General features: G+C 38.4%; 1 pseudogene; it reads right to left on the bottom strand.

Annotated features, from left to right (window-relative positions):
- Positions 1–6,822: 6,822 nt before the first annotated feature.
- On the bottom strand, positions 6,823–7,630 carry LOC112630142 (annotated as a pseudogene).
- Positions 7,631–20,381: the final 12,751 nt, after the last annotated feature.

Raw genomic sequence — 20,381 nt, 5'->3', positions numbered from 1 at the left:
TGAATCTGGCAATTATGTGTCTTGGAGTTGCTCTTCTCGAGGAGTATCTTTGTGGCATTCTCTGTATTTCCTGGATTTGAATGTTGGCCTGCCCTACTAGGTTGGGGAAGTTCTACTAGATGATATCCTGAAGAGTGTTTTCCAACTTGGTTCCATTTTCCCCCTCACTTTCAGGCACTCCAATCAGACATAGATTTGGTCTTTTTACATAATCCCATACTTGTTGCAGGCTTTGTTCATTTCTTTTTCTTCTTTTTTCTTGCTTCATTTCATTCTCAGTCGCTGATACTCTTTCTTTCAGTTGATCGAGTCAGTTACTGAAGCTTGTGCATTTGTCACGTATTTCTCGTGTCATGGTTTTCATCTCTGTCAGTTCGTTTATGGCCTTCTCTGCATTAATTATTCTAGTTATCAATTCTTCCACTCTTTTTTCAAGATTTTTAGTTTCTTTGTGCTGGGTACGTAATTCCTCCTTTAGCTCTGAGAAGTTTGATGGACTGAAGCCTTCTTCTCTCATCTCGTCAAAGTCATTCTCCATCCAGCTTTGATCCGTTGCTGGCAATGAGCTGCGTTCCTTTGCAGGCGGAGACGCGCTCTTATTTTTTGAATTTCCAGTCTTTCTGTCCTGCTTTTTCCCCATCTTTGTGGTTTTATCTGCCTCTGGTCTTTGATGATGGTGACGTACTGATGGGGTTTTGGTGTGGGTGTCCTTCCTGTTTGTTAGTTTTCCTTCTAACAGTCAGGACCCTCAGCTATAGGTCTGTTGGAGATTGCTTGAGGTCCACTCCAGACCCTGTTTGCCTGGGTATCAGCAGCAGAGGCTGCAGAAGATAGAATATTTCTGAACAGCGAGTGTACCTGTCTGATTCTTGCTTTGGAAGCTTCCTCTCAGGGGTGTACTCCACCCTGTGAGGGTGGGGTGTCGGTCTACCCCTAGTGGGGGATGTCTCCCAGTTAGGCTACTTAGGGGTCAGGGACCCACTAGAGCAGGCAGTCTGTCCCTTCTCAGATCTCAACCTCCGTGTTTGGAGATCCACTGCTCTCTTCAAAGCTGTCAGACAGAGTCATTTGCGTCTGCAGAGGTTTCTGCTGCTTTTGTTGTTGTTGGTGTTGAGCTGTGCCCTGTCCCCAGAGGTGGAGTCTACAGAGACAGGCAGGACTCCTTGAGCTGCTGTGAGCTCCACCCAGTTTGAGCTTCCCAGTGGCTTTGTTTACCTACTTAAGCCTCAGCAATGGCGGGTGCCCCTCCCCCAGCCTGGCTGCTGCCTTGCCTTTAGATCGCAGACTGCTGTGCTAGCAATGAGGGAGGCTCCGTGGGCATGGGACCCTCCTGGCCAGGTGTGGGATATAATTTCCTGGTGTGCCTGTTTGCTAAGACCCTTGGTAAAGGGCAGTATTGGGGTGGGAGTTACCTGATTTTCCAGGTGTTGTGTGTCTCAGTTCCCCTGGCTAGGAAAAGGGATTCCCTTCCCCCTTGCGCTTCTCAGGTGAGGTGATGCCTCGCCCTGCTTCAGCTTTCACTGCTCAGGCTGCAGCAGCTGACCAGCTCCGATTGTCCAGCACTCCCTAGTGAGATGAACCCAGTACCTCAGTTGAAAATGCAGAAATCACCTGTCTTCTGTGTTGCTCACGCTGGGAGCTGGAGACTGGAACTGTTCCTATTTGGCCATCTTGCTCCACCCCCCCTTCTGTCTTCTTTATTATTCTTGCTAGCAGTCTATCAACCCCTAGAACTTAAAGTATAATAAAAAATAATAATAAAATAAAAATAAAAAAAGGGACATTTAATAAAAAGGTAATTTCATTTACTAGAAAAAAAAGAAATATTGGACTGCTGTTTTCTTTTGGCATCTTTGACCCTCTTCTTTAATGTTTTGGAAGAGTCTAAAAAGAATATTTGTCCTTTTAAGATTTGGTAGAATTCAGGCATAAAGGCTTTAGTATATGGGTTTCTTATTAATAGAGGACTTTTAAAATTACTCAGGTTCTTCATGATTTGGTCACATAGGCTATGTGATTCCTGGAATTTATCCATGTTTTTTAGGTTATCTGTTTTGTTGGTGTACAATTGTTACAGTAGTTATTTTTTACACTTCTGTCCTATCAGTTATAGTTTCTCCTTTCACTGCTCATTTTAGAGTGATCTCCTTTTTTCTTAATTTAAAGCTTTGTCAAACTCTGATTCTTCTTTAAAAACTCAGATTGGTTGTTGATTTGAAATCTTTTTTGATGTATACATTTACAACTATAAACTTCCTTCTAAAACTGCTTTTGTTGCATTCCACTAGTTTTGATATATTGTTTTTATTTTCATTTGTGAAATTTCTAATTCCTTTTTTTGATTTGACTCATCGGTTTTTTGAGAGTATGTTTTGTAATTTCCACATATTTCTGGATATTCTGGTTTCATTTGTTCTATTGATTTCTAGTTTCATTCTACAGTAATTAGAAAATATACTTTGTATGATTTCAATTTTTTTTGGATTTGATTTGTTAAGTGTGGTATTGTGGTCTAACATGATCTATCTTGGAAAATGTTTCAAATATACTTGAAAAGAGGGTTCATTCTATTGGGTGGAATGTTGTGTACATGTCTAGTAGGCACTGTTTGTCTATGTAGTTATTCAAGGGCTCTATTTCCTTGTTGATCCTCTGTCTGGTTGTTGTATTCATTATTGAGTGTAGGATATTCAGGTCTCTACTATTTTGGTATTGCTATATATTTCTCTCTGCAATTCAAAGCACAAATATTTATAATTGGTGTATCTTCTTGGTGAATTTACTTATTATTATATGATATCTTTCTTGTGACACATTCTGATAGTCTAATTTCTTATATCACTCTGGTACTGCTTTGATTACCATTTGCATGAAATATGTTTTTTATTCTTTACTTTCGGTCTATGTGTGTTCTTAGGTATAAAGTGAGTCTCTTAAAGATAGCATATGCTTGGATCCTCTTTTTAAATTCATTTAGCCAATCTATATTTAACTGAGGAATTTAACCGATTTACATTTAAAATAATGACTAAGAGAAAAGGACTATTGCCCTTTTGTTAATTGTTTTCCCCATTTCTTATAGCATTTTGTGTCCCTACTTTCTTCTCTTACTGCCTTCCTTTGTATTTCATTGATTTCCTTATAATGACATGCTTTAATTCCTCTCTTATGTCCTTTTGTGCATATTCCATAGATATTTTCTTCATGATTATTGCAATTACATCAAACCTATTAAAGTAATTATCAGTTTAAAATTGAATTCTATGACTTCAATCACATAAACTCTACACTGCTACAACTTCACCCCTTTAATTTATATCACTAATTACATTTTTATATATTGTATATTAACACAAATTTCTAGTTATGTTTTTGTCACTTTAATACACCAAAATTATTCTAGTATAGGTTACTAATTTTGTTCATGCATTTGCCTTTACTAGAGAACCTTATATTTTTGTACAGTTTTCCATTGCTGCCTACCATCCTTTTATTTCAACTTGAAGGACTTCCTTTACATTTCTTGTAGGGCAAGCTCAATAGTAATGAACTTTCTCCAGTTTTGTTTATCTGGAAGTCTTAATTTGTCTTTCTCTTTTGAAGATAATTTGGTTGGATGCAGTATTCCCCATTGACAGTTTTTTCTTTTAATATTTTGACTATATCATCCTATGCTTTTCTGTCCTGTGAAAAATCTGATATTTTTTCCTGCTTTCCAGAATTTGATGACTATGTGTCTAAGTGTAGGGCTTCTTGATTCTGTGCGTTCATTTCTTCCCTCAGATTTGGGTAGTTTTCAGCCATTTTTAAAAATAAGCTTTCTATCCCTTCTCTATATGGGACTATTACAATAAGTATACTGGTCCACTTGATAGTGTCCAATAAGTCTTTTAGGCTTCTTCACTTTCTCTCAATTTTTCACTTCTTGCTCTCACAACTTCATGATTTCAAATCATTTGTCTCAAAATTTGCTGATTTTGCTTCTGCCTGCTCATCTGTTCTTGAATCCCTGTAATAAATTTTTCAATTTAGTTTTTTGCTCAATTTGTTTTTTAATAGTTTGTCTTTCTTGATATTCTTTTTGTTGATGTACCAGTTTCATATAGTTACCTGTCTATGCACTCTTTTAATTCATTGAACATCTTAATGATAGTTACTTTAAATTCTTTGTTAGACAGCTCATAGATCTACATTTCTTAATGCTGATTTCCAGAGATTTATTGTTTCGTTTTATGCATTTGGACCATGATTCCCAGTTTCTTTTTATGCCTTGTGAGAAGTGTATATGGTTGAAGTTTGGGCATTTGAAAAAACAACCACCTCTCTTAGTCTTTGTGTACTGGCTTTATGCAGGGAAAGGCCTTCACCAATCATCTCAGATCTTTTCTGATATCTTCCTCCTGGCATCTCCCTGTGAAACTGCAGCTCTAATATGCTGCTTGCCTCTGTTTTCAGCAGCTTCAAAACTGGGGTGCTGTTCTCTTCAGTGCTCTGAAGCAGAAGAGTTAGAAACCATTCCCTTGGGCACCCAGTTAATTAGGGTGTTTAGCTGTTACCTAAATTTTTGTGGGTTTAACTTCCACCAATCTAGCAAAGGGTTAGCTTAAAGTAGTTGACTTGCTTTGAATCGATGCAGAATAGGGTCTTGCAGTACTTAGGTCTGTTATAGAAATTAAGTGTAATTTACTTACTGAGGGCTTTGAAGGCCCTTAGAAATTTAGGTTACATAAGACCAAGTTACAGTTAGTATTAATGGAGATATGGGTAGGAGGAGGGTAGAAGAGATAATAAGTGGGGGGAAGAATAGTATGGGTTTTGTGCTTTTCAATTGTCATTTTCATATTACTAGATGTGGGGAATAGTGTCACTGAGATGGAATAAATTAGGCATATGTAAAAGTACAGGTTGAGAAGGGTTATGATAGGTATAATAGTTGGGGTAATAAGGCTATTGTTTTTTGTAAATTCTTGGGTGATGAATCATTTAGGCAGGAACCCTGTTAATACAGGTAAACCTCCTAGGGATAGAATTAATGGAATTACAGGTGTCAACCATGTTAATTTGTTTCAGTCATGAGATAGTGACAGGGTTGTGCTTATATCCAGGTTGAGTGCTAGAAATGCGGTTGTTAAAATAAGGTACATAACCAGGTTTAGGGTGATGGGCAGTTGGAGCTTCTCTGGGCAGCTCAGGGGACAAAGAGGGAAATGACCCAGGACAGGACAAATTCTATTCTGAGGCACACTTACACATACCCACATTCTCAGCCACTCACTCACTCTCACAGTGGGACTGTGTAGACAGCCAGTTCACCGAACATGTACATCTTTGGGATGTAGGTAGAAACCAGAGTACCTAGAGAAAACCCACATAGACATGGTGAGATCATGCAGACCCTATACATGTAATGGCCCTAGCCAGGTTTTTTCCTCATCAACCTTATAAGGAAATGACCTTGAATGAAAGGACGTTATTCAAGGATCTTGATACGGTTTGGCTCTGTGTCATCATGCAAATCTTGCCTCGAATTGTAACTGAAATAAGCTGCTAAATAATTATTTTGTTTTATTGATCTTTCGTCATTTGGTCTTAGCTAAAAGGCTGAGAAGTGATTTTTATTGATTTTTCTTAAATGTATATATAGCTCATATTTATTTCAGTGTTAAATATTAGAAGTTTTTGGTCTTTATTCAGAAGTTTGGTGATGTTTTTGTGACCAGAAATATGCGGTAGGAACTTAACTCCTGCTGATATCAATTAGCCTAGGGTAAAATGGGTTTTCTTTTATGTCATTTTGCTTAAAATCAGTTTCTTAAAAACTATCAACAATGTTAAGGATTTACTGTACACAATAATACTGATACTAATTGAAACCAATTATATTAAAGCAAGTTAAGAATTATTAAAAAATCAGGTTTAGAATGGTAATGTATGGGTTATAGATTAGTACTGCTATTATTCAACCTACGTGAGTGACTGAAGAGTAGGCTAAGATTTTACACAGTTGTGTTTGGTTAAGTCCTTCTCAACCACCTACTATAATGGATAGGATTGTGATAGACAGGAGGATGTTCGTGTTTGTCAATGGGAAATTTTGAAACACAATCGAGATATGGGCTAGTTTTTGTCATATGAAGAGAAGTATGCCAGAAATTAGAGAGGTTCCTTGGGTTACCTCTGGGACTCAAGTGAAAGGGGGCTATTCCTAGTTAAATTATTAGGGCCAATATTATTATTAAAGATGAAAATTAATAGTGTTTATTGTTCATCATCCAGAGGATGGTTATTGGAAAGGATACCTATCATGAGAATTATAGATATGGTTGCTTGTGTAAGGAAATATTTGGTGGCTACTTCTGTGGAGTGGGGATTTTTTTTTTTTTTTAATTAAGATTGGGGTAAGGGCTAGCATGTTTATTTCTAGGCCTGGTCAGATGAGAAATTAGTGTGAGCCTAGCATTGCAATAAGAGTTCCTGTGAAAATAGAGAAATAACAAGTTGAGCTAAGGGATTAATTACTATGGGAAGGGTGTAATCAATATTTTTGGGGTATGGGCCTGATAGCTTATTTAGCTGACCTTACTCTAGTACATGGTGTAATAGGTAGCACAGAGGATTTTGGATTCTTGGGGGTAGGTTCGATTCTTATAGTTCTAGAAATAAGAGGATTTTAACCTCTATTGTTTACTCTATCAAATTAATTCTTTTGTCAGACATATTTCCTATGTTTGGGATGGCATGCTGGAAATATCACATGCAGAATGCTAGTTCAAGTGGTAAGAAATTTTTTTATAGACGATATAGGAGCTGGTTGTAATGGAATCAAGGGTATGCTGTTCAAATTCATAAAAATAGGGTGGTTCAAAGAAGGGTCTTGGTAATGAAATTTGTGGTATAGAGTTCTGGTGAATATATACTGTGTAGTACTCCTATGAAGATAGTAGTAGTTAGGGCATTTATTACCATAACATTCATGTATTCTGCTATAAAGAAGAGGACAAATGAGCCTGAGACTAACTGTGACTCCTCCTCTGTTAGATCAAAAAGAGCTGAGTTAGTTTCTGCTAGCGTGGAGATAAATCATACTATGGCTAGAGGCCATGATGGCAAGACCAGTCAGAGGAATTCTTGCATTGTGATAAGTGCATATAAGTTAAATGAGCCGTTTATCAGTAGAACTGATAGCAGGATAATGACTAGGGTGAGCTCGTATGAATTTGTCTGGGCCACAGCTCACAATGTGTTGATTAGTGAATATTTTGAATTAGATGCTCATCCTGATCATAGTATAGACAGCCAGGCTTGATGTGGTTAGTATAAATAGGAGGCCTATATTGAAATTAATTAGAGGATCTGGTATAGGGAGGGGAGTTCCTAAGAGGAGAGCAATAGAGAGGGCTAGGATTAGAGCAATAATATAGAGGGCAATAGTAAATGTTGAGGGCCGTAAGGGTTCTTTGGTGAAAAGTTTTATTGCATCAATGAATGGTTGAAGCAGCCCATAGAGACCTACAGTGTTAGGTCCTTTGCATAGTTGTATATAGCCTAAGATTTTTCGTTCGATGAATGTAAGGAATGCTATAGTGATAAGAGTGGGGATAATGAGTAGGAGAAGGTTAATTATAGGCATATTGTTAAGAAGGAGTTGGATCGGCCGGGCGCGGTGGCTCACGCCTGTAATCCCAGCACTTTGGGAGGCCGAGGCGAGTGGATCACGAGATCAGGAGATCAAGCTCATCCTGGCTAACACGGTGAAACCCCGTCTCTACTAAAAATAGAAAAAATTAGCCGGGCGTGGTGGCGGGTGCCTGTAGTCCCAGCTACTCGGGAGGCTGAGGCAGGAGAATAGCGGAAACCCGGGAGGCGGAGCTTGCAGTGAGCCGAGATCGCACCACTGCGCTCCAGCCTGGGCGACGGAGCGAGACTCCGTCTCAAAAAAAAAGAAGGAGTTGGATCTCTGATTATAAAGTTTTATGCAATTGCTGGGCTCTGCCATCTTAACAAGCCCTGTTCTTGGGTAGGGTGTGTCATGATTTGTTAGATTGAGATAGGATCATCTATGGAGCGAGAGTGCTTTATTAAGTGAGCCCTATTTCTCTTGTTGTGTCGTACTAGGAGAAATGTTAAATAGATAGAAACAGACCTGGATTACTCTGGTCTGAACTCAGATCACATATGACTTTAATTGTTGAGCAACAAACCCTTAATAGTGGCTATACCATTAGGATGTCCTGATTCAACAGCGAGGTAGTCAAGTTGCTATGGACTCTAGGATAGGATTGCACTGTTATCCCTAGGGTAACGTATTCCATTGATTAAATTATTGGGTCAATGTGTATTAATTCACTTAGAGTAGTGTGGTCTTAGTTTAGGTCATTCAGAGGTTGGATTATGCCCCGAGGTCACCCCAACCAAAATTTTTAATGCAGGGGGAGTAGGCTAGGGCCTGTAGGCTTGAGTTTTATTTGTATTAATGAATTAAAGCTCCACAGGGTCTTCTCGTCTGATTTGTTTATATTTGCCTCTTCATGGATAGGTCAATTTCACTGATTAAAAGGAAGAGACAGCTGAACCCTCATGTGGCCATTCATATAAGTCCCTATTTAGGGAACAAGTGATTCTGCTACCTTTGCACAGTCAGGATACTGCGATCATTGAACATATGTCACTGGACAAGCAGTGCCTCTAATACTGGCAATGCTAGAGGTGATGTTTTTGGTAAATAGGTGGGATAAGATTTGCCAAGTTCCTTTTACCTTTTGTAATCTTTCCTTAGAGCATACCTGTGTTGGTTAACAATGTAAATAATAGGGCGCTTATTATACTGTTTATTAATGTTATGCTGTTAACTGTCAGTGGATTATTCCAGTCTGATGTAAGCTTATGCAATAGAGAATATCTTCATATTACTTATGTTAACATTATTGCTTCTATTAAGTAACAGATTAGACCAATGTGATGTTAGGAGTTCAGTAGAGTGATTAGAATTTAAGATAGTTAGATGTTGAGCTTAAACACTTTCTTAATTGGTGACTGCTTTTGGGCCAATTATGGTGGTATTTTTTACTCTCTGTAGGAAGGTTGTTTCCTAGCATCTAAAGAGCTGTCCCTCTTTAGACTAACAGTTAAACTTACGGGAAGATTAAGTAATTCTGTGGGTAAATTTAAAGTTGAACTAAGATTCCATGTCGTACAAACAGCTATTACCGCTACTCATGAATCGTCTTACTATTTTGCCACATAGTGAGTCTGCTCTTTTGGCTGTTCTTGGGTAGCTCATCTGGTTTTGGGACACTGGGCTATAGTTCTCTCTGTAAAGTTATTTCTAGTTAATACATTATGCTGAAGGTATAAAGGTTTGGCTTTTCTTTTTAACGTTTGATACAATTCTTTCATCTTTCCCTTATGGTACTATGTCTATCGCGCCAGGGTAAAAATTTCTATCACCTATACTTTTGTCTAAGGTAAATGGTTCAAGATAGTTTGATAAAATTTTTTTTTAGTGAGGTTTGGGGCTAGAGTTGGCTCAAAGTGATCAGGTCATGATGAAATCCTCCAGGTATAAGCCGGATGCCTTGAGTTAAGCTACACTTCGGTTTGTCCAAGCCCACTTTCTAGTACACTTAACATGTTATGACTTATCTCCTTTACACATGCATAGAAAATTATTAGTAATAGTGATTTCTAGAGGAATATTTGAGGAGGGTGATGGGCGGTGTGTGCATGCTTCATAGCCTTATTCAACCAAGCACTCTGCTCTTGGTTTATTGCTAAATCCTCCTGAGCCCTTAGATTTCATAAACGTTTTTGTGAGATTTTCTGGACATAGAAAATGTATCCCATTTCTTGCCATCTCATGGGCTACACCTTGACCTAACGTTTTTATGTATGTACTTGTGCTTAATAAACTTTTTGGGGTTTGCTGAAGATGGTGGTATACAGGCTGGGGGCAAGAGGTGGTGAGGTGTATTGGGGTTCATCAATTATAGAACAGGCTCCTCTAGAGGGATATAAAGCACTGCCAAGTCCTTTGAGTTTTAAACTGAGTTTTAAGCTGTTGCTTAAGTACTCAGGCAAATGGTTTTGTTCATGTAACTCTTAGAGTTGAGGGCTAAGCATAGTGGGGTATCTAACCCCAGTTTCGGTTTTAGCTATTGTGTTTTCAGGGTCTTAAAGCCACTTTTGTAGTATATTTTATTTCAACTGGAGTTTTTTACAACTTAGATGGGGTTTTTAGCTTTACTGAGGGCAGACCTTAAATACTTTACGCTGAGTTCCATTAACTCAGGTTAATCGTGCGGTGGCTGGCACGAAATTGACCAACCCTAACTATTAGTATAGCCTAAACTTTCGTTTATCAATAAAGATTTATCATTGCTGTTTCCTGTGGGGGTGTGGTTAAGCAAAGTGTTTTGAGCTGTATTCATACTTGATACCTGCTCTGACGGCATTTTCACTGGGGCAGGGATGCTTGCATGTATAATCTTACTAAGAGCTAATAAAATGGCCAGGGCCAAACCTATCTGTTTATGGGGTGGTGCAGACCCATCTTAAGTATAAAATTAAAGTATAAGACAGAAAGAAATACATATAAATAGTCATTTACAGTTTTGGAAATTCAGGGTCTTTAAAGTTGAATTGGCAGAGCGGATTACTTATAATTAGAGTGTAATTTATTTAGGATATGGTATTTGGGGCAGTGCTTTCAGAGGGATATGCTCAAGGTATTATATTAGTATTAGAGTGGAAATTGAGTTATACAAAATGGAGTATTAATTTAGTGGGAGGGTCTTAAGATTTTTAGAAAAATTACATCAATTGAGGGGTAGCTGTTGTATTCATGGTTAAAATATGATTTCTGGACTCTGACTGGGTTGCATTTTAGTCTCTTGTTTTTGAGGTTTGGCAAGGGAACATTTACCTAGGTTGATGGTAAAGTCAGAGATGGAGGTGGGGGTTGCTGTGGATCTAATCAGAAATAGTTCTTGAAAGTGAGCATATGTGTGTGTCTATTGATGTGTCCTTCAAGCATGAATTAATTAACACGTATGGTTACTATGCCAGCCTAGAATATTCAATATAAGCTCAGCTTCTACAATTGACTTGGCAGGAATCAAATCCGAGTTCATCTACAGTGGATTCAGCAGGGACCAGGCTTTCAGCAATGGCGAGTGATAGCATCCCCTTCAGTTAAAAATACCGAATGCATGACAGTGCTCCTGTGACTGGTTGATAGGGTGTGGTAGTCATTAGTCCATCTAGATGTCTTATGTAAGGGGAAAGTGTGGGCAATCTTAGTTTTATGGCCCTGAAGTAAGAACCAGATGCCAGGTATAGTTTCAGTATAATCACCCCCAAATGTCATGGGCCCAGAGCCAGAAGGGTAGCACTCCTGAGCGGAGTGTATGTAAACTGTATGTAAGTTTACCTTGAGACAGAGTCTTGCTCTGTTGCCTGGAGTGCAAGGGTGTGATCTCAGCTCACTGCAACCTCCAGTGATTCTCCTGTCACAGTCTCCTGAGTAGCTGGGATGACAGGTGTATGCCACCATGCCCAGCTAATTTTTGTATTTTTAGTAGAGATGGGGTTTCACCATATTGGTCAGGCTGGTCTTGAACTCCTGACCTCAGATGATCCACCTGCCTTGTCCTCCCAAAGTGCTGGGATTACAGAGAAAGAAAGAAAATGAAATAAAAACACTTGCAGTCGAACAAAAATGAGGCAATTCATTACTGGTAAATAAGCATTAATGAAAACACCAAAGACAGTTATTCAGGTAGAAATAAAAATGCAGATAAGGATGTTAAGCGAAACTCTCCTAAGCTGCAGGTGGCAATGTGAACTAGTTCAGTGTTTAAGACTATTTGGCATTATTTACAAAACCTATGACCCAGAAATTCCACATCTCTTTATGTATGACTATACCTCAGTAAATGGGATTTTGCAGTGGAGTATTCCATGTGTACCTGCAGTCTTTATAGAATATGAGAGACTTAAGATTAAGCATGAGGTAGAATTTCTGTTCAGATGATGAACCTGATAGACATTAACTTGTGATGGAACCTGGCCTCTTGAACTGGGCTGAGAATGAAAGAGGGTACACTTAAGATAGTATAAAGAAAAAACTGCAGACCCAGACGAGTAGTACACCATCAAGGTCGTGTCTGGGTCTGTAGTTTTCTTTTTATACTATCTTATTTTTACCCTCATCTGTACCATCACAGCGCTGGGCTTTCCCAGTAGCCTAATGCCTGCAAATAATAGTCTCTCATTATTTTATTTTGGTTAAAACAAAATCCCTTCACTGATTTTTAAAAATCACCATACAAAGGGCACCTTTTTGTGTGTAGCTTTTCTACTAAAATCTTTGTCTTTTATTTCAAAAGCATTCAGTCAGCACTTACACTTTCCTGGTAGAGGGGCTTGCACAGAGGCTATGATTTCAAGTCAAGAGAGTGACAAAAGCATAAAGATGAATGAGAAAACATGGTAATTCTTAGTGAATTAAAAGTACTTCCATCTTGCTGGACTTGAGACAGCAAAGGGACAGAGCAAGAGATGAACCTGGAAAGGTAAGGCAACCCCAGTTGTGATGGATCTTGCAGGTATGATTGAATTTTCAATTTTGTACTAAAGAAACTGTCATGAGTTTTTACAACTTTACTCACAGGCTTAAAGATTGAAGACTCCAATTACTCTTTCACCTACCTAAATTTTTCTGAAAGGCAAAAGCTCTCCAGAAGTTTAAGGATTGTCTCTCCATAAATATATTCACAGGAGGAATATAAAACTGTATTTTGGAAAACAATGTGGATTTTTTTCTATTTAATCTGTACTTGACATAGTGTAGTGTGAAAGGATCCAGTTTCCTCCCACTGGTCCTGGTTTCCATACCATAAACACTGACCTACTTAATACCAAGACCTCTCTCCACAGACTTCATTATCTACTTCCTTTGCAGGTTTATGTTGGCATGTTTTAAAAACTCTATCTAGGGATGCTTTAGCAAAAGGACGGATCAAATTTATCTGAAAAGTGAAACAGCACTTCATTTTCTTCCTCTCCCATCTGTCTCATTCACTCCTTTACCTGTTCTTCAGTGTTTTTCCTGTTCTTCCGATGTGACAAACCTTTTGTTTCCATTTCTTCTGCTCATGGATCTTCACTTCAAACTCCCTCTTGATGTATCCTTTTGGTTTTTTACTCCCTTTGATTTCTACCTTGTAAGACCCAAATGAATACCTTCAACTCCAAGGACAGAGAAAAAAGAGATGGAGCGTATAGACAACATTAGACATGGGCCAGGCTGAAGTCAGAAGTTCACTATGCTCCTCTACCTGTAAGCTAGACAAGAAATGTGGGGAGCCTAATCTATGGCAGTGGAAATACAACATAGGGATTAGATTCTGAGGACATCAAGAGGTGGAATCACATGACTCTGTTTTTGGGTTCTCCAGCTAGATAGGGGCCAGCCATTTGCTTAGTTAGGAAATAGAGAAAAAGTAGACTTTGGAGGGGTCAAATTCTTAGCTACCGTGCTCTTGACCAAATGGAGCTTTTCAGGAGCTCAGGGGAGAATTCTGAGATGCACATGTGACTTGGGAGTCATCCACATGTAAGTAGTAATTGGAGACATGGGATTTACATAGAACCTACAAAGGGAAAATGTGTTGAGAAAAAAAAAAGGAGAGAACCAAGGACCAGGGCAGAAGGAACCACAAAGGAAAATGTGTCAAGAAACCAATGCAAAAGAGAAAATCAGAAAACCCTGATGAATGAGCAGAATCGAATGCTATCAAGAGTTCAAAAAAGATAAGCCTAGAAAACATCCTTTGGATTTAATAACAAATAATCATTGGCACAGTGAGAATATTTAATCACACGGATGGGTGGAAACTAGATTTTCAGTAGTTTGAAAAGTAAGTATAATGTGATAAAATGGAGAAAGCTTAGATTGCTGTTTAATAAATTTGGTAAAGGAAGAGGCCAAGGCATAGGTGAGACAGTATTTTAAAGGTGGTAACAATTTGAACAGGTTTAAATGTTTTCTTTTAATTAGAAACAGGATCTCACTCTATCATACAGGCTGGAGTGCAGTGATGTGATCATAGCTCCCTGCAGTCTCGGACTCCAGAAGTCCTTCCATTTCAGCTTCGCAAGTAGCTTGGACTACAGACATGTGCCACCAGGCCCAGCTAGAGGTGTGGTCTGGCTATGTTGCCCAGGCTGGCCTAGAACATCTGGACTCAAGTGATTCTCTCACCTTGGCCTTTTAAAGTGCTGCAATTACAGGTGTGAGCCACTGCACAAAGCAATATTTAAATGTTAAAGGAAAGAACTTCAAGGATAGATATAGAAGATGGAGGAAATAGAGTGAAAACGTGGGAGATGGGTGTAAAGATGGGAGATTAAAATGGAAAACTATTTTTCTGTTGCTTTGATTTGAAAGGTAAAGATTAGGGATGAAACAGATGTATGCCGGCAGGGTCTGGATGAAAGCAAGGAGAAGCTGGAATTTCTTCCCAATGGCAATTATTTAAAGGAAGTGAAAGGTGAAAGTCAAGGGTCAACAGCTAAAAGAATAGAACAGAAGAGAAGGAAATGAAAATAAGGACCCCGCTGAGACTGGAAACCACAGATGTGTAATTTCAGATTCTCAATCCCTCCTTCACAGTAGAGTCACTTAGGAACTTTGAAAGAATACACATTCCTAGTTTCTCCCCTGAAAGATGCTGATTTAATTGTTCTGGGAAGAGATATAGATACATCTAGATATCTACTTTTTTTCCTCAAAACTCCTCAGTTAATGTACAGCCAGAGTTCAGAAGGTACATTCTGATGCCTTCGACTGTGTGAATTTGCACCAACAGGGTTCGATAGTTCAGGTATGTAAGTCAGAGACGGCAGGTGGTTGACTTGACCAGAGTTGTAAGTGGCTGTGCAGGTTTACAGGAAAGACATTGAAGGGATGGTCCATTGGGTCTAGGCTGAAACAAGAAAATAGACTGGTGCAAAATCGAATAGCCAAGTAGTGGCCAACAGGTGGAGAAAGAATAAGGAAGGATTGATCTGGACACAATGGAGAAAGTAGCATTTCCTTTCAACTTTTCTGAGTATCTAAATCCACTCCTTCATACTTTGGGAGGCTGAGGTGGGTGATCACTTGAGGTCAGGAGTTTGAGACCAGCCTGGCCAACATGGTGAAAGCCCATCTCTGCTAAAAATAAAATATGAAAACATGGTGGCCCGTGCCTGTAGTCCCAGTCAATCAGGAGGCTGAGGCCAGAGAGGCAGTGAGCCAAGATTGTGCCACTACACTCCAGCTTGGGTGACAGAGTGAGACACTATTATTGTTATTTTTTGAGACAAATAAATCCACGAGTATTTTTTAAGAGTAAAATACTCTTAAACAGGTTTTTAAACATTTCAGCACAAACCTAGAAAAGGTGATAGAGAGTATAGAGAACAAGTGCAATTCAGTGCTTACAGTCTTGACTAAGGCCTTTGCATCTGACCATCTGTCAGATTGAGGGGAAGATTCTTCATGTACCAGTCTAAGTTTATTAGAGGACAAGTCTAGTGACTAAGAATATTTAGCAACTAAGTGTTTAAAATCTTCCATTTTAGTGGTTATTAGGAAGTCACATGATTTGGGGATAATCCCTGCTCTGAAAGTAGAGATAGGAGTATTGGTTTTCTCTCAAGACATGATGAATGAAATTTAGGGACTCTGGCTATATTAAGTTATTCAAATGATCAGAAGTTATCAGCATATAATATAAGGCTTTAAATAGTAGAGGCCCCAGAATGAGAAAAATGATAGCAAAGGCAAAATAGGGCTCAAGACCAAACCTATTCTGTATGAATCTAGAAAAAATTGTGAAATACTAGCAGATGATGTGTCAATAAGAGAGGGAAGAGATTCTGGGGCAATACCAAATGAAGTCTTGATAACTGCCTGGGAGAAGAGAAGAAAAAAAGAGTCCTAAGATTTCTCCCACTATTTCATAAGGAATCTTAGAAGCAAGATAAACATCAGTCATTGGGATTCCTTTTCCATTGTTTTTACTTATTGAAGCTAGCCTTGTTTTGTCTTCCTCTGAGACTGTTTTAATTGTAATTCTGATGCCCTCTGAACTGTGTTCTTTGATAAAAGTTGGGTAGAAAGAACATGCCACACACCACTCTGAATCTGAAATAACTTCCTGACCTGTGCCTAAAAAGACAACTGTTTAAACTTACCAGGAGGCAACATCAAGTTTTGATTTTTTTTTTTTTTAACAACTTCACCACTCCCATTAGGCTGACAAAGGCAGAAGAAAACATTTCCCAAGGTTGGTTTCCATCAAAACACTTTCACCAATATGGTTTCTGGAAAAAGCAATGTTTCTGTATGTTCTTCCTCAAAAGACAGGGCCTTTTAAATAGCTAACATTGCACATGTGACACATTAGGGAGAACATACGGGAGAGTTTCTTTCCACTGATTTTCTACCCTAGACATTCCTCTCTGATTTTTTTTCTTCCTCCTTGCAAATGAGCGATTATAAATGGAGGCATTTGATTTACAGTTTTTTTTTTAAACACTTTTATAGGTGATAGTTTAAAGTGATTGAGATCTGTATTTCTTTCCTCTTCTCAACAGGCTCTTTCTCTTCATAAATTTATTTATGTTGTATTCATACTATTCAGCTGACTTTTCCTCATAATTGAAATGCATGAAAGCTAAAATATGGCTCCAGGGATTTCAGTTGGACATCATATATTTGAGGGGAATTTTTCAGTATAGAATTCAAAGCCTCTCATGTTCTCAGGGATCTGATGTGACAGCAAAACAGAATCAGGAAAAAGAATGCGTCTTACTTCTAATGCTACACAACAAGGGGAACTGACCCCTTGAATTCCATTAGGGAGGAGGACAGATGTTGGCATCTAGGCAAATGTACCCCACTCTACCTTGACCCAGGAAGTGAAAGAATGATGTCATCTGTAATAATTGGAATCCAGGGAGTGTAATCTACATAATTAGCTCTCCATAGGGAAGTGAACAGAACCCTCCCTTCTATACTTTAGTGTTCTCAAACACACTGAGAAAAGGTAGATTGGAATGTTCAAATACTAACCAAAGAAGCAAACACAAAAGTCAGAAGATAGTATGTTAAATTTCTATATAACCCCCAGGGTGATTTTTCAGTATAATCACCTCTGAACTCAACACAATTAGTGTAGTAATTGGCAAGTTTTTTGACTTTGCCAGAGAAAAATGTATTTACTAAGAAACTTAATTATCCCAGTCAAAATTTGCTGCATAATATCTGTATCATTCTTGGACATTTAACTTCACAGGATTTAGCTAAGTAATTGAATCACATGCAAATCAGGACATGAACCATGCAACTGTTCTTGTATGTATGGTCCACAGAGCTAACCTACCTTTTCTCTTGGAGCAGCTGTTTTTGATGGCAAAAAAAAAAAAAAAAAAAAAGATATTTTATGGTATTTGTAATTGGGGATGAATATAAATCATTCTACCATGAAGACACAGGCACACGAATGTTCATTGCAGCACTTTTTACAATAGCAAAGACATGGAATCAACCTAAATGTCCATCACCGACAAATTGAATCAAGAAAATGTGGTACATATACACCATGGAATAGTATGCAGCCATAGAGAATGAGATCATGTCTTTTGTGGGAATGTGGATAGAGCTGGAGGCTATTGTTCTTAGCAAACTAACACAAGAACAGAAAACCAAATACTGCATTTTCTCACTTATAAGTGGGAGGTACATGATATGAACACAGAGAAGAAATAACAGACACTGGGGTCCACTTGAGCGGGGAAGAAGAGGAGCAGAAAACATGGGTACTGGGCTTAATACCTGGCTGATGAAATACTATGTACAACTAACCCCTGTGACACATGTTGACCTCTGTAACAAACCTTCACATGTACCCCTAAACCTAAAATAAAAATTAAATTAAAAGTGAGGATGACCATGCACCTATTAAAACAGCCAAAATGAAAACAGTGATAGTACCGAATGTTGGCAAGGATGCAGAGAAAGAGGATCCTGTATACGCCCCTGGCGAGAATGTAAAACTGTGCATCTACTCTAGTTTGGTAGTTTCTTAAAAAATTAAACATACACCAACCATATGATTCAGCAATCACACACCTGGGTATTTATCTCAAGGAAATGAAAACTTATCTCTACACCAAGATCTATTTACAAATGTTTAGAGCAGCTTGATTTGCAATAGCCAAAAACTGGGGCTTGGGGGAAACTGAGATGTCCTTCAATGGATAGTTACACAAACTGGAATACCCATACCATGAAATCCTGTTCAGCAATAAAAAGGAAAAACTACCGCTTGAAAAGACCTCAAGGCAATTGTGAGTGAAAAAAAAGCAATTTCAAAAGGTTATATGATTCTATTTACAAAATCTCAAAGTGACAAGATTATAGAGATTGAATACAGATTAGAGATGGGCAGAGGGAAGTACATGTGACTATAAAAGGTAACATGAGAGATATGTCATGATCAACTAGTTCTCTATCTTGTAGTGGTGGCTATGAATCTATACATGACAAAAGTGCATAAAACTATAGACACGCGTAGCCACACACATGAGTGAGCACAGGTAAAAACGGTAAGATCTGAACACAGTACAAGAATGGTGTCACTGTCAGTTTTCTGGTTTTGCTATAATCTTATGTAACATAGCTTAGGTTACCATTGGGGGAAATTGCCCAGATTTCATTATAACCTGACCACTTTGAGCCAGCTCTAGCTCCAAACTTTGCTAAAGAATGTCTAGTATTTTTGCAATTTCCTGTGAATCTATAATCCTTTTAAAAGAGTTTTTATAAAATGGATTATGACATGAAAATGGGGCTGTCCTTTGAAAATTTTTAAAAAATAAGCCAACTTCATTTTTTGGAAATAACAAAGCCAAATTGACAATATGGAAATGTATGATGGCTATAAAAATGAAAGTTATTCACAAACAAACTTGTACCTTTGTATGAACAGCCTATTTTCATGTTTCTGAAAAGTTCAGTAACCTGACTCAATGTGTTTATTGACATTTTCTTCTACCTGTGAAATGCCTATCTTTCCTACTAAAAAAAAAGTTCTGGAAAACCTAGCAATGACATCTATTGCTGTACAATGTCAAGATGCTATCTTAGTGTTTGCTTCTCACCCTTGCCAATCTACTTTCTGAAGTCATGCAGCAGTTGATAGTAGCCACTGGGGGGTTCAGACTTCTACAAGGCACATACTAAACCTTGATTTCATACCCAGTCCAAAAGCAGAAGCCCAGACTTACAGACTAGTAGAACACTAATTTTCTTTCTTGTAAAAGTTCACCAAAGCAGACAGATGTATGTGTGTCCATGTTGATTACCCAGCTCAGAACACAAACATATCCTAGTTAATGAGAAATTCAGGGCTAACGGATTTTTCTAATCTCTAGAGGAGATACATTCTTCCTTACTAGATCTATGACTCTGCAATCTGGGCAAGAGAATCCCCTCCCTTTGGAATCCCTACTCTGGTCCCCATCGCCAGTCCCATGTTCTTCGCCATGGGACAAGGATCTCAAGTTTCTTACAAAAGGCTTAAAAAAAAGTCCTGGGTTTCTTCCCAGTAGTCAGCTCTTTAAAAAAAGCACAAAAAGAAGATATTATCCTCCTAGGGCTATGGACGATGGAGTGAATTTTAAAAGGGGGAATATTGTGAGTTATAGAAGATAAAGGCGGAGAGAAATAAACCAGGGTCTGTATTTCCAGATTCTAGAAGTGGGTTTTAAATCCTTCCAGGACCTAGAAGGATTTAAAACCAGCCTCTAGAATACTGCCAAACAATATTGCTGAATCTAATTGGAAGGGCATGACACAAACCACCAATAGCTAAGCTTCTGCATTGCAATAAGATGATGACAAGGGATAGGACTCCAAACACGACATCATGCACCGTGAGCCAGAAAAATGCTGATCATCCCTGGTTCTAGCTTTTAATGGAACCAATTACTCAAATCCCCACAGAGAGGAAGAAGAGCTTTGGTCTGCCCAGGGACTACTGAAGAGATTCCCAAGTGTTAACTTCAGGCATTACATGGGTTAGGAGCTTCAATATTCACATTTCTTCTTTATTTCTGAGGTGATTTGAGAGATGAACACCCCCTGTTCTCATACTTAGAGAGTCTAATTTAGTTTGTACTAACATTTCCAAGATCCCTAAAATCATTTTTTGCCTTCCTTCATATTCTTGCTTTGCAAGGTGACTTATGATGTCATCACTTAGGACTCAAGAGCGCTATGCTAACAGGCTAGCATAGATTAAAATAATTTTCCTGAGATCATTGCCTTG

Source organism: Theropithecus gelada, chromosome 8 (assembly GCF_003255815.1).
Source record: "Theropithecus gelada isolate Dixy chromosome 8, Tgel_1.0, whole genome shotgun sequence".
Taxonomy (NCBI): domain Eukaryota; kingdom Metazoa; phylum Chordata; class Mammalia; order Primates; family Cercopithecidae; genus Theropithecus; species Theropithecus gelada.
This window is presented reverse-complemented; position numbering and strand designations above follow the sequence as displayed.